This window comes from Amblyomma maculatum, chromosome 2 (genome assembly GCF_055883805.1).
Source record: "Amblyomma maculatum isolate TAMU_Amacu chromosome 2, ASM5588380v1, whole genome shotgun sequence".
Classification (NCBI taxonomy): domain Eukaryota; kingdom Metazoa; phylum Arthropoda; class Arachnida; order Ixodida; family Ixodidae; genus Amblyomma; species Amblyomma maculatum.
Genome location: NC_139345.1, coordinates 3855302 through 3866177, shown reverse-complemented (window position 1 = coordinate 3866177; position 10876 = coordinate 3855302).

The following is a 10876-nucleotide window of genomic DNA, read 5'->3' as shown; positions in this document are numbered from 1 at the left end:
CTGAGCACGATATTGAGCTGACTTCAGACGTGCCAGTGCGATCAAGGTGCTACCGATTTTCTCCAAGGCAAAGAGAAATTCTGGATAGGGAAGTAACTCGCATGCTGGAATTAGGAGTAATAAAACCCTCGGAAAGCGATTATGCTTCGCCTATGATCTTAGTAGAAGCTCCAGGTAAAGACCCTAGGCCCGTGGTAGACTACCGAAAGCTAAATTCTCTCACCAGGGATCAAGTGTATCCTATTCCGAATATTGAGGAGAGAGTAGAACAGGTCAGTAGAGCGGCATATGTGACTACGCTGGACCTTACTCGAGGATACTGGCAAGTACCGCTCACTGAACGCGCCAGCAGATACGCGGCTTTCGATCGTCACTCCGACGGGCAGCTACCAGCCAACAATTATGAGTTTCGGGCTCAAAAATGCTCCATTTTGTTTTTCCCGACTCATGGATAGGGTTTTAAAGGGGTGTGAAACATTCGCGGTGCCTTATTTAGATGACATTGCGGTTTTTTCCGACTCATGGGCGGACCATATGGTACATCTAAGAGCTGTACTGAGCCTTTTGCGTCAAGCTGGACTAACCGTAAAGGCCGAGAAATGTTGCCTGGCAAGGGCGACCGTGGACTACTTGGGTCACAATGTAGGTCAAGGTTTCAGGAAACCCAGCGAGATTAAGATTTCTGCGGTAGCAGACTACCCGCGGCCGAGCACGAAGACGGAAATTCGAGCATTCCTGGGTCTGACTGGGTACTACAATCACTACATCCCTAACTATTCAGCTTTGGCTAGCCCTCTGACTGACGCTCTCCGCAAGACAGAACCGACAAATGTAGTCTGGGACGAACAAAAGGAAGCCTCCTTCGTAAACCTGAAGGCTGTGCTGATTAGCCGTCCGGTATTGCGAGCTCCAGACTATGGCCGAGAATTCACGGTCCAGTGTGATGCCAGTGATCGAGGGTTAGGTGCTGTTCTCTGCCAGAGAGATGACGACGGTAATGAGCACCCCGTGCTCTACCTGAGCAGAAAACTGAGTTCTAGAGAGAGGGCTTATTGCGCGTCAGAGAAAGAGTGCGCTTGCATTGTATGGGCCATTCAAAAATTGCAGTGCTATCTTGGAGGGGCCAAATTCACCGTAGAGACGGACCATTGTCCCCTGGCTTGGCTGCAAACTGCGACATCGAAGAACAGTCGCCTTCTTAGGTGGAGCTTGATTTTACAGCAGTACAATTTTGAAATAAGATGCAAAAAGGGGAAGTTAAATGGGAATGCGGACGCGCTTAGCCGCTTTTTCTAAGCGGTCCGAGATGTTCCTCACCATGTATCCAAATTGATAATCAGGTTTTTTTTTTTTTTTTTTCGTGCGCTTGTATATGTGTGACTATGTAAAGCGGCACGTTTGATTTTCTAAGAATACGTGGGTCCTGAACGTCTTGAGAGTGGGCTTTTCTCGAACAACAATGGCAGTTTTCTTTTAACCTGGTCTCTTCAGACGGGAGCCGAGTACTTGCTTCGACATGTGGTTGAGTTTCAGACAGCTCGAGCAATTTGGCCTACGACAATCAAGACAACGCGACAAGCAACAGCGAGCTTCAAGCGTTCATGTGCAGGCCATTAAGTCGTCTCTTCATGCAGCAGCTGCGACTGCTGCCCTCCGAGACTCTTCTGGCGGGGGAGGAGGCTTGGGAACGGCGAGGAGGTACATTTCTATTCTTCAGCCAAGAATCGATAGGCTGGTTCCGGCAAGTGGATTTACTTCTCAGAAACCCAAGTGCACGTGCGCGCCGCATACGGCTCCCAGCATTGTCCCTTTCCAACAATTGCAAATCTTTCCTGCATTCCCAGGAAATCCTCTAATGGCCGTAATCACCTTGCTCCTTTCTTGTCCTGTACGTTAGTGTTCCTGTATAATACAGGAACACTACTGTACGTCAGCGGACGTGTCACTCTGTCGTCTCCTTTGGACAGTAGGCATTCCTCACTGGACGATAGCACTTCTCGACGGGAAGGGTGAACAATTGAACAAAAGCACTTCCCGCAATTTCCCGCAGGGGGACATTTCTTTGTGTTTTTCTAGACGTTCTCTTGACAGGGTCAATTTGGTATTTGCAGGGTGTCCACAAAGCAAAACAGGCTTACAAAACAGGATTCCTGGAAACAGGCTCACTTAGAGCCATTGTACCAACACCACATATCCACAGCACTTATCCATGCCCACAGGCGAACAATAGAGCGCGCAAGTGCGGATGGGTTTCTGAGAAGTAAATCCACTTGCCGGAACCAGCCTATCGATTCTTGGCTGAAGAATAGAAATGTACCTCCTCGCCGTTCCCAAGCTTTTCTCGCCAACAAGTGACCAGGCTCAACGAAACAATGCCGGGCCAGTCAGTGCTTCAGACCATCAGTGCAGTGATGTGTTCGATTGGATGCCGATATCTGAGGGGCGTGCCCTGGTTTTGGTTGGTCAGCATCTTCAGAGAGGGGCTGGACATAGGGGGTTTTAAGGACGCTGCAGAGCACGAAATGTCGCTCTGAGCCCTGGGTAAACGGCTCATCCAGTCGCTTCTCGCTATGAACTCTTAACGCTTGTCATTTTGCTGATGTACCCTTCTTTTTCATGTAAATAGTCCTGTAAATAAGTTTTCTCAAAGTGCCATTAATCCTGCTTGTATGTATTGTACCAACGTGGAAGATTCAATCCTTCATCAACCCCGAGTCTCTGCACGCTACCAAGTGAAGGCCGGGTCGACATAGCCCCAGCGTCACGACAGCACTCAGCGAAGCACACGACTGCCTCGTTCTCGTTGTAAACGGAAGACCACGAATGACTTGGAAAAGCCTAGTGATGATGACTTGCCGCTATCACCTTATCAATAGCAAACTTGCACATAGCATCACATACTGTGTGAAACGCCGCTCATAATCCCAAATTAAGCAAGCGCCGACCACGCGGACGCCGAAACGAAAGCACAGCCACGGCCGCTGCGCGCAGCTCTCCGCTCGGACTCGTCCCGGAGCGGTGGCGCCGCAGCGGTGGCAATGAGAACTAGGCGCAATACGGCTCTTCTGGGCGACGCGACGGGCCGCACCCAAGTGCGCCTCCATTGAGCGGCCGTGACATGACTAAGCGGAGCGCGCCTGCGGCATCCTGCTCTAACCCTGCGGCGCCCCGTTTATCCTCTCCTAGCGAGCGCCCTCACGCGGCGGGCCGAGGAGGCCGTCACGCGGTAGCACGGCCGGTCTCGAGGGAGAGGGCGCGCGCTCTAAGCGCTCTCTCCCTCGAGACCGGCCGTGGCGGTAGCCGCCGCGCCGAGCGAAGGAACGAAGAGACGATCGAGTTGGGGCCCCTGCTCTCCTCTGGTCGTGACGTCACGAAGCGAAGGAACGACCTCCACCGACGGCAGAAAAGTGCTAGCAGTATTGTTTTCGCAATAATAAAACAGAAGTTTGTCTACAATAGATAACTGTTCACAACCCTTCAGTTGGAGGCAGTATCCTTAGAAGAGGAGCAAAAATGCTAAGGTAAACGGCTGTGAGGTCATGAAATTTGTCTCCCACAAAGCGAAGTGTACCCACCAAAGGCAGGCTATTTCTATACGAGGGACCACAGATGGCGCCGACAAAAGCTGTGCAAAAATAGCCACACATGTCGAGCGCCGCTGCTGATGTATAATAAAACATATATATCCACCAGCCAGCCCAGAAATAAATGCAAAGTGAGTGCTTTAGGACTCTGCAAGTCCGTTAAAGGATTGCGAGATGGCGACGTTATAAATCAAAACCCCGGACATAGAATTTAAGCCCATGAGTCACGCGACACATTCAAGGTTGTTTTCCTTACTTGAAAAATATAGGTGGTAAGATCCAGAAGAATTACCGCGACTAAAACAAAAGGCAGGAAGACGAAACAAATTTATTGACTCCTTGAACTGGGTCAGGTGAGGGAGGAATTGTTAGGGGAAGACGATACCACAGGGTTGCTGCCAGCTTATCGTTCATTTCGTAACTCAGCGTCCCCCTCATGGAGGAAGATTTCCTTCCTCCATGGTCCTCCTCGTTCTGTTTGTCCGCGTCAGCAGCATCCTCACGCACTTCAGCAGCCTGCTGGCTCAGCTGCACCGACCTTTGGCTTTGTCTCCTTTTTCTCCTAACGTAAATAAATTTTACTATTACAAAGCAAAGCAAATTTTCAAAAAGCGTTTGCTCCATAAGTTAGTTATCATTGACAAAGGTATCCAGCATTACTGCTCGACATCTGTCATTACCTGGCATAGATGGAGGTCTGGGTACGGCCTTGCACAAAGGTGGGAATATGGAGGGATATAATAGGCTGGGTGACCCTCTTCGTTCGCCTTCACACCGCCCACAATGTGCTTGCTATAGATTTTTGCTTAGCGGATAGGCTGCCAATCTGTGATATTGAAACCGTTTATATATATATGTTCAGAAAAGAAGATAGGAAGCCACACTTCATAAGCAGCGAGAACTATAAAGAAAGGCAACTGTTGCCGCCAAATTTTCAAGGGACATTCAACGAATTTATGGTAGCTATGTGTGGAAAACCACACACAAATATGTACCAAATGTATAGAAGCTCAACCCTGCCGCACATTTCCAATCATTATTTTAAACCCTGTGAGAGATACGCCGGTGAGGTCTCTGCATGTGGACTATGCTACGAGACGGACATTATATGTACGTTATAGACCTCAGTGATGAAAAAATTAATTAACTAAAATAACTACAGTACTCTACTTTCAATTTCAAGAGCCAGCATTATATTAAGAACTATAATGCTGACAACATAAGAGTTGAGTCCAATTTATAAACATTCTTTATCGGCAATAAATTTTGAAATATTTAACGTTAAAAATAAGCATTTTTAGGTCGTAAAGTTGCTTCTCGCAATGCACTTCTCTTTTTTTAAGGTTGACTATTTTTAAGGAATTAAAGTTGACTTTTTTTACGACATAAAATAGACAGATGGCTTCCGTATTCTGCTGTATTAGGAATGCAAGCAACGCCATCTTAAAGGGCAGCTGCATCACTTTTTAAAAAGAAAGAGTTCGGAATACAGATATACAGTTTACGACCCCCTGAACACGAATACGACGTTAAATTTAGTCATAAGTGACCGCAAACTACTTTTTAATCAGAAAAACGTGCACCAACGCCGTGGGGCGTTTTGAAAGTGGCGCTCTTGCCTGTGATTGGTCAAGCGCGCCGTGACGTCAATGATGGCGTGCCATTCAGTGGTAGCGGCGGTCCAAGCGATTGTACATGTACGCACGTGCTTTTCTGTGGATGTATGCTGCTGAACATGCAACGATCACGCTGCTCAGGGGAATATGATATTGAGCCGTACTTGTTCGAACCAGCGGCGGGTTCGGAACAAGGTGACACTGGCGGCAGCGGCGACATGACGAGAGAGGAGACAGCGCTAACCTTTTCCCGCATGGGAAATCCACACTGGTACGTACCGCTGCGCTGCACTGCTGTATGCGCCTGTGATCCGCTCTCAATTGAACATACCTGCGTTACTCGTGCCCTAATCTCTTGCCAGACTCGAACGAAGCAGTGTCACGTGTCAATGCGCTTGATGTGACGATTGTAAACAAATGAACTCATCCAGACGAGCCGTCGCCCCAGTTTTGTTGCGTGAATTTAGTCATTTATATGCCAGCAAGAGCAGCAAAAGTCATGCTCTCAGCTCTCGCAACCTCGAGTACGTATACATTTTAATCTGGCGGGATTTAGCAAATTAACGCGGGAGCGCGGTATCGACGAGAAGCCAGGCCGCTACCTTGCTGCGCGCGCGTAATCCCATTTAGAACACCGGTAAAAATACCGAAACGCTAGGACAGCTATCGGCAGTCACGCGCTGCCGTGTCGCGAGTTTAGCACACTTCATTTAGCTGCGCTTAACATCGCGACTTCGACCACAGACATCATGCTGCCCCGATTTCCTTTCTTAATTGGGATAGTTGAATTTTCCAGGAGCTCTCCAAGAACCTGAAAATAAGAAAATGGCCATAAGATATAAACATGACATAAGAAACCTAATTTAACAAAGCAGAGGCGAGTTTAGAATGTGCGTTCTCCTTTATGACATAGGCTTCTGACTTCCATTTTAAAAAGTTCATACTTGGCATGTGCAAGCAGAATCGGATCGCCAAGTGCAAAACGTATACTAGAGGTCCAAAACTGCTCGTTTTCCTGAACAAAACTTTTCATGAGCAAATAAGGGCTGCCTTTCCATTCGTCGATTCAGCAGTGTGATGACTCTTTCCGCATCGCACCGATAGCCTAATCATGAAAAAAAAAAAAAAAAAAAGTCCTACTCTCTCACAGTTTTCCAGCCGCGTCAGCGGGCGCCAATGCTGAATAGTTTTACTTTCACCTGTGCCTTCGTCTGCCCGGCCACCCATCTGCCCCACAGAACAAAAACGTAAACAGAACAGAAGAGCAATATGATGTATTGGACCTCTTACCTCGAGTTTTCTTTTTGCGAAAGCAGCTCTTGGCGGCGGAGAGGTGCTCTTGTGTGCGAAGGCAGAAGGCACAGCACCGGTTTTCAATCGCGCTGATTTGATCGGTATCCCAAAAGATCGCATCAACGACAAGCTTTGGTGATAGTCACTGTCGCGAAAATGATCTGAGCAGATCACTGACGATTTTGTTGGCTTGAAATCCTTCCTCTTGACCGCGGCAACCCAAAGCGCCGATAGCTTGCGCTCCTTTGGGAATTTATGAAACGCGACATCCTCTCGGCCGCCAGTGTTCGTGCAGCCATAGGCTCGCAGAACCACGGCATGATCGTTCTTTTCGTGAAGAACGGTGCAAGATGCACTGAAAAAGCTTGCGGTAACGCTCGCAAGAAGAAAACAAGCGCGAGACAAGAAAAAGGTTGCACTGCGTAGCCTGCAAGCGACAGGTGATGCACGGCCTGCTCGGGCAATAGAAGCGGAAGAGTGGTAGACGCCGTCCTTGACGTCACTACCGCCTGTCGTACTCCTGTCGTCTGCTACTGTCATCCCCCCCTCCAGCGCTGTGCACTGCGGAGAAGCCTGAACGGGGTAGCAACTTTAATCGATGATTACGTCACTATTTCAAAAGCTAAAGCCAAAATATTTCGTATACTTAACATACAAACCCTGCAGATTCGACCCTCTGAAGCGCATCAAATTCTAAAACCGGTGCAGCTTCCCTTTAAAGGTGTGCATTGCGGGAAGTCAACTTTTCAAGCTAAAATTGAATAAATTAGAACTTAAATATTTCGAATGGCATTGCCGATAAAGAAAAGTTGAATGTTGTACTCAACAATTATGTTGACGGCCTTCAATTCCTTAACATAATGCTGTTCCTTAACGTCAAAAGTAAAAAGTTGATTAGCTAATTTTGGCTATAACTAATCAATTAGTCAACTGAGCTCTGTCATGTACATAATGTCTGCCTTACTGTACAATCCACCTGCAAGTCTGCACTGACATATCTCTAACAGCATTTAAAATAAAGATCTGTACATAGTGAAAAAAAGAAAAAAAAAAGAGAGAGACACCCGTTGCAGATAACCTAAATATATACATATCGAAGTTCGCAACTATACATTCTATAAAGTGGCTTTTACAGATGAAAAAAATGGCTTCTGGAGTATTGGAAGATGACAAAAAAAAAAAAAAAAAAAAAAGATTTAATCATACACTAACTGATTAGCTGGTGAACTATAATTTCTGATAGTTAGCCGATTTACCACTATTACAAGCTAAAGCTTCGCTGCGATTAGAAGTTTGGCGCTAGCAGTTTTTAGTGACCACATCAACTTTTAGAATTTTGAAAACGCGGTTACCTTCTGCGTTGTGACTCAACACATGATGGGACTCTCAAGCAACTTTCAAAAGCCCTGCATCTTTGCACACAGCAATGTCCTGCAGCGCGGACTGAGGAGCATTAGCGGTGGCCGCAATGTCCCTTACACTCCTGCCCGTGGTTCCTTTTGCGCAGTTCTTCGTCAAAAATGAATTTTAACCAACTGTTCCAAATGCCCGCCTTCATAACTATCAACAATCTGCATAAGTCTCTAATTAAGAGCAGGTTCCAAACTGCAGCAATTAAAAACTAAACTATTAGTGACTAGTTGACCTTCTTACAAGTAACGTGTTGCACTTGTTGTTAATGTTCGCTAACACAGGCATTATATGCTTGTGAAAAAAGTTCAAAAGTACATTGTTCATGCGAGTCCGCCTCGTCGACTAGAGATGCAAAATTTCCGAAAATTTTGAAAGGAACGAAAAAAAAAAAATTCTTTTATTTTGCATAAAAAATTGAGTTTTGAGAAAATAAAACACAAAAAGCACAAATGTCAATAATAGCTTTAGCTTCATTGTATTATTCATAAGCACGCTCGGGCACTTTGCCGCGCATCTAGTGAATGTGATGTGCGCAAATTACCTGCAACAGTACCACCGTGTTCTTGATGTCCATGATTAACGCCACTGCCTTATCGCGCCCGAGTGTTTCAGTCACTTTACACATCTTGTCAGCAACATACGCCACAGTGTGACGCTTCTTGCCTGCTTAAACTGATAAATATAGAACAGTTGTTTTAGCCAAGACACGACGAATTCACGAGTGGCGCTCAACTGGCATTAGTCTATCCATTTGTGAAACGTTTCCAAGACGACTATAGTGTTCAGTTCAGTTCAGTCGTTCAGTCGTGTCCGACTCTCGTGACCCTATGGACCATGTCACGCCACGCTTTCCGGTCTCTCACTATCTTCCTAACATCACATAACTTCATCTGCAGTGCCTCGAGGATGCCATCTAACCATCGCGTTCGCTGCCTACCCCTTCTCCGGCGACCCTCAACCTTTCCCAACATCAAATCTTGTACTAGTTCGCTATAAAGATGACGCATTCTTCAAGATCTTCTCTGCATGATGCTTCTGACACTTCACTCGCGTGTTCTTCGAGCCGAGCAAAGTTCCAATCAGAAGGTATCGAGAAGCTGGAACTGAGGCAGTGTCAATTTTGCTTTGTAGTTCTCGGTTAATACATTTAGAAAGGCGAGGCCCCATTGACGTTTCTTTTCTTTCTTTTTTCTTTTTCTGCACGGATGCTATTTGTCACTTCTGCAAAGTACTGGCTCACTTGTTTCACTTGGCGACTGATTCTTGGCGCTTGTTTCACTGACGTTTGTTTTTAAGATCAGTGGCCGTTTCGCCCACAGAAATTGCTTCCAGACGTTAAACCACGGGCTAAATTTTCTCATCGTTAATCATTCTCATGCACTATGAGTACTCATTTTCATGCGTTTGTTCTGTGAAAGTGCATATGTGAAGACTGCGCAGCAGTATAAGTTAAAGCTCTTGTTTGGTTTCTTCTCAAGTCAGTTATAGATGGCAGCTGGAATATATCTTGCATAGCAGTTTTATCCAACACAACCAATGTCGTCAGCAAGGCGTGCATCGAACGCATTCGTAGCTTTGCGCTGTATATTCTATTTAGCCAATTTGTTCGATTTAAGCCGTGAAGTAAAGATTTAAACCTGGCTTGCCCCTACTATTCGTCGAAGGTAGCTGTATACAGGTTTTCAAAGAAAATAAACCTAAACTGTTCTGTGGATTTCGGACGATCGAGAATGTTGAGACTTGATTATTTTAAGAATAACTGCTTGGTGCGCGGTCAGAAACCGTACGAAGCCAAGCACGTGTATGGAGTGCGCGAGGAACTTCGCAGTGCAGAGAGGCCCTCGGACGTCTTCGGAAAATAGGCTGTCCAATTAATGAAAAGTGAGTGTCAGCTAGCTTGGAGGTGAGTTTTATTCCATATTGGCGTCTCTTTCCGACATATGTAATTCGGTTTTTCTGTATGTATAGAGCTGTCGGCAAACCCACGCAATATCACGGATGCCAGTTGCACCTTGCAAGGCCGGGTGTCACTGTTAACGATGAGACGTCGCTGAAACCCATAATAAACAGTCGTTTTTTTTTTTTTTTTAAACGAAGCATTGTGAAAATATTATTTCTTTGTCTAGCAATAAAAATGGTCAGCGACACGTACGCGATCCAGCGCTTTCTCTTTTCACTCTCGTATGGTTTGCAAGGAAGCCAATAAAACAAATTGTTTGGTTGCCCGGAGGTATTCTTATAACTATTATGGCAATACAGCAGGAAATCGAGTTGTTAGTTTTAAAGGGCGTTTTCTCTTTCTTCTAGCGGGTAGCCATGAACGCGTGGCAAGCCAGAAAGCCCGCGCTCCTGCAATGTGCTTCGCTCTCGATGTCGTGCTTCCACGCTTCCACGTCAGGCAGGCTTCCCAAAAGCGAGCGCCGAGAACAGCTGGAAACAATCATTAGGAAGTCGTTAAAAAAAAAAAGAAAACGCTAGGCAGGAAGGTTCCGCGCTCACAACATGGGCAGTGTCCGGACTCCGAAGACCTGCCAAGCGCTGGTAAAAAGAAAGAAAGAATAAAAAAAAAAAAAAAAAAAACCACTTGTTTTTTTTTTTTTTTTTTTTTTTTTTTTTTCGCGTGCCGCGCCTCGATACAAACCGATCGATCGTGCTTGACAGAGACCTATCGTGCAGTCCTGAAAAAGAAAAAAAAAACATGGGAAATGCGCGGCCAAAGCAAGCATTGGGTGCAACATATGGTTGGAAATGACCATAAAGACAACAGTAAGCAGAGGCTCATATTTCAGTCGGCGTTTATTATTACGGGGAACCAGGAAGAAATCGGAGCACAGTGTCGGCGCTACCCACGGCGGCGGATCCATACAGCCAACTTTTTCGGCGCCACATGTGCGTTCGAAGCTGCAGCGCACCAGGCCCATGTGCAGCTTATCTATCAACTGCAGACAAAAAGACATAAAGAATTTACAA